This window comes from Myodes glareolus, chromosome 23 (assembly GCF_982192425.1).
Source record: "Myodes glareolus chromosome 23, mMyoGla1.1, whole genome shotgun sequence".
Lineage (NCBI taxonomy): Eukaryota > Metazoa > Chordata > Mammalia > Rodentia > Cricetidae > Myodes > Myodes glareolus.
In genome coordinates this window covers 57,760,400-57,765,003 of record NC_142048.1, presented here as the reverse complement: position 1 = coordinate 57,765,003, position 4,604 = coordinate 57,760,400, and the positions used below count along the sequence as shown (strand labels likewise).

At 48.4% G+C, this 4,604-nt stretch overlaps 1 long non-coding RNA gene across 1 annotated transcript; it reads right to left on the bottom strand.

Moving 5' to 3' along the window:
* Positions 1–301: 301 nt before the first annotated feature.
* LOC148118373 (uncharacterized) lies at positions 302–4,316 on the bottom strand. The gene is made up of 2 exons (XR_015736140.1): positions 3,889–4,316; positions 302–1,406 (listed from the first exon to the last, which is right to left on the bottom strand). It is a non-coding gene; the product is annotated as an uncharacterized LOC148118373 (long non-coding RNA).
* Between the last annotated feature and the right edge of the window lie 288 nt (positions 4,317–4,604).

The following is a 4,604-nucleotide window of genomic DNA, read 5'->3' as shown; positions in this document are numbered from 1 at the left end:
TACACAACACATATACACATAAGTACACCACATACAAACACACCACACACATACACTGTACACATACACATACCACATACATACACAAATATATACACCCACAAACCATACACACACACCTTACACATACCAAACCCATACACACACCACGCCCATACATACACATATACATACATACCACATACACACACCACAAACATACATGTACCACACTCATTCACACACACACCTACACACACACACATATGTATGTGTCCCGCGCTACCGTCTCGCCAGCAAGAACCACGCGGTACACATAGGATTCTTCTGCAGTAAAGCTTTAATGCCCCTTGGGAGAGCGGGCATCAGCCAACATGGCGGAGACCCAGATAAGATGGAACCCATCCCTTATATAGGAAACAGACCCTGCTTTGGACGTGTCACTCTTGGATAGGTCCATTGTTCCCAGTCCCAGGTGATGCCTCGGGAGTAGGCGGGGACTCAGTGGGAAATTACCGAGCACATGTGCGTTCACCTGGTGGTGAAGCCGGATGTCAGCGCCATCTTGATAATGGAGAATGTGGCTGCGGCCTTCTACATCTCCCCCTAATTTTACTTCTTTGCAGAAAGGCAACTCCCTAGGAAGGTAAAGATAGAGGTCGCACTTCCCAAAATGAAAACATTACGATGGGCTTGCACGGAATCTGTCCCTAGGCTCATGACACCTGGAACCTATCCAGCCTGCCCTCTGCCAATTTTCTGGGAAAGGGAATATACGGCAGGAAACCCTTAAGCAAAGCGACTTATCTCTCAGAGAGGGCCATTCTCTGTGCGATGCTCTTCAGCTCGACAACCTTCAGGGCTAGCTAAGCCAAGCACTCCACCCTGTGCAATGGACCACAGTCCTAGGGGTGCAGGAGCTGGTTGGCTTAAACCTTACTGCTTTAACATAAATAACTACACATCAGTAGAGGCCCCTGTTTCAGGGCAGCCAACGCTTGTGCAATAACCACTTTGTCCCTACGATTTTGGGATTTGAGTCAGCAGACCATCCAGAGGAGAAACACTAATCCATAGTATAGGACTGTTCCAAAACATTTCCACCCCCACCCATTCTTTGAAGTAGGGGAATGAGGGATACGGCCCAGGACTGGAGTCCTACGGCCAGGCTTATAAATCATCTCTAGGATGGTATGAGGGGCCCCAGAGTCATATTGGTTGTAAAAAGTCGAGGAAACACCATCATCCTATGGCTGACTGGTAACAGCTTCGGGAAAGCTGAGAGTGTCCTCCATCGGTACTCTGTCATCCATCCTCAAAATGGCAGGAGGAACAGCAGCCAGGTCCTCAGGCGAATTCGTGTGTTGTGGATCACTCTTCACTGTTCGGGTCAATCGCTCTGGCAGCCAGAATGGGCTTTCTTGATCCTGTGGGAAGACACAAACAGCTCCCCTGGATCTCAATAAGATGGGATCCGGGCCTTTCCATTCATTAGCAAGCACATCTTTCCACTTAACCAAATCTTTGGGCCGCTGCGGATCCGAACAATGTCGTGTTGCAGCATTTTGGCCATTATCATCCAAATTTTAAAAATTTATAATGAACAGAGCCATGGCGATGGCCATTCTTGGCATCGGGGGCAGTTCCTTTATATTATTCCCCCCCTTTTTGTTTAAATAGATATTTATCCAATTTTTAATTTAAATAACCATGGCATTTTGTAACCTATCTTGAAGATACCCATAGTGTTTAGCAGAAATAACTGACAGGATAAGGGAAACTGATAGCAAGCAATAACTGACAAAACAAGGGGAAATCTAGCAGCATAGCAATGGCACAGCAACAACAACATTGCAATGTACAACAACACAGCAATAACTGACAGACCAAGGGCAGGAGCTGGACCATTCCTCAGGAACCCGCCAGCTCCGCAGCAATTAGGCCAGACAGCTCCATAGCAGAGGCTTTGTCCTCAGGCCTCTGGACAGATGAATCCACAGTATGAATAGTAGTATTTTTAGAAACAAAAACATAAACTCTTTTTTTAAAATAACATTTAAGAGTATTAAAAAACTCAGTGTAAAAATTTAGCACAGTTAGTACTGGAAGTAGGCTGGTCTTGAACTTAGAGACCTATAGGTCTCTGTTTTAAAGAGCAATCTTGTTTGTCTGTGTCATTATAGTAGGCCTTAGAATTAAACCATTTTAAATCTGGCACAGATGAGATTATTGTTTTAAAAATATGAGAAAACCGTTTTCCTGTTTCCAGCCTGGAGTCCTAAGATGACGTGGCCATTGGGGAACCCATATGGGGATCTCTGTTTTTTACGGTATGGGCCGTGTTGCCCCAGTGGCGCCTAGGAAAAACCCAGGCCCTGTTTGTTGATATTAGATTTAAGATTTATTGGCTCCTGTATTCCTTGCCGGTACGGTGGCCTTGGGTTCCAGAGCCCGCCCGCCATCCAAGGGCTGTGCGCGGCCCTGGGCCTGCTCGCTGTGCGGATCCCCGTGTCCCAAGCCAAGAAGTGGCGGCTCCACCCCCAGGCGCCCCTGCCTTCCCCGCGGGGCTAGCCTCGTTCTCTGAGGTCTGAGGCTGTGTTGGTGACGGAGTGTGGCGGGAGCCGACACCCAGACCAAGGCTGCACAGGCCGGCAATAACTCCGCGCCAGAGCCTGCGGCTCAAGGGGCCAATGGGAGAGGCGGCGAACAGGGCCGCTTCCCTACTAGCCAACTCTCAACACCTGTGCCACAGCAAAAGCGGCTGTAAACTCTCACAAATCCAGCCAACGACCCAATCACCCCCAAATCCAAGGGCCCTTCGCATTCATCTCCCTGCGGAACCTGAAACACCAGACAAGCCAAGCGTATACATAGCAATCTTTCAGGAGGACTTGAGTTCTTAAAATGCTAAGCAGTTCTTAAAAACTTAAGTCGCACTATGTAGATGTAATACGGTACTGCCTGTTTACTGCATTTAAACCTTAATTGCGCCTTTATTATGATAAATACGACCAGCCCTGCCTGAAGTCAGCATCGTTTAGCATAGCCAAAAGGAACCAGAGCCATTTTACCCTCAGAGACCAGCACAGTTTTAGGTACATTGTAAGCCTTCTGGCCCGGCTGCCTGTGGCACCGCTCTCACTCCCGGCATTGTTGTGACATCCTCCAGGCCAGGCACCAACCGAGCCGCACCAATTGAGCCGGCGCAACGTGCTCCCCATCATAGCCATAGAGCAAAGCTCCGCTCCAGCCGCCCTCCAGCCCCAGCTGCACCCACTCCGCGCCCAAACCGGGTGTACGGAGCAAAGCGGAACTCAGAGAAGCAGGTTTGCAGATCTGCGATCACTGAAGGACCTCATTTAATCTTTTAGGGAATTTGGGCGTCGTTTAGTCTCTCTGGCTGCTTCCTGCTGTTATTGGGCCGTTGTATTCTTAGGGGTATACACTACAACATTTCAGGAGGTCTCGGTGATTCAAACCACGTGGATCTCAAGCACATACTTAGGCTCCCATCCTCCGTGGAGGCGAAAACAGAACCTCTCCTCCACAACATCACACTCTCAAGCCCATGCCTTAAATCTAAACTACCTTTTTTAGCAGCTCCCAAATTCAAATATCCCTCTCCTGTCCAGTACACAAAAAACAACACGAACAACACAACACAAAGCCTTCGACCCTGCAAATCAGCCTTCTCCCCCATCTCCACTCTCCCAAAATCACCGGGAGGTCCTTTTTAACTTATTTTTTTTTCTGTCTCCCCCATTCTTTACCGGAGGGTCCTTTTTAACTTATTTTCTTTTCTGTCTCCCCCATTCTTTACCGGGGGGTCCTTTTTAACTTATCTGGGTGCGCGCACAACCTCCCACTGCTGCTCAGTTTCTGATATGCTCTCTGGACTTTAGAGCGTACCTCTCTAAGCTTGCATGCCTGCAGTTCTGAATCCTCCTTGTGTCCAAGGGGTCTCCGGCGGTGCAAAGTTCTTCTTTTTCTTCTTCTTCCCGGGTATCGGCACCAGATGTCCCGCGCTACCGTCTCGCCAGCAAGAACCACGCGGTACACATAGGATTCTTCTGCAGTAAAGCTTTAATGCCCCTTGGGAGAGCGGGCATCAGCCAACATGGCGGAGACCCAGATAAGATGGAACCCATCCCTTATATAGGAAACAGACCCTGCTTTGGACGTGTCACTCTTGGATAGGTCCATTGTTCCCAGTCCCAGGTGATGCCTCGGGAGTAGGCGGGGACTCAGTGGGAAATTACCGAGCACATGTGCGTTCACCTGGTGGTGAAGCCGGATGTCAGCGCCATCTTGATAATGGAGAATGTGGCTGCGGCCTTCTACATGTATGAAATAAACCTGTGTCCAGTGGCAGGTCATGACACAACCTTCAAGTTGTTTGTTCATATATTCAACACATGTTTACTAAGAACACACAACCATCATGCAAAAAAGTCCTATTTTATAAAAATGTCCAATTGCTTTCCTGTTTTTGGTAGTCTCATCTTATTTAGACGTCACAAACTATATTAAAAGGAAGAGAAAAGCATGGCTACAGGTACTGACAGAGTCGGTGAGAAGGAACGGAAGGTGGCAACCGCCTGTAACCAGATAAACACAGCCAAAGA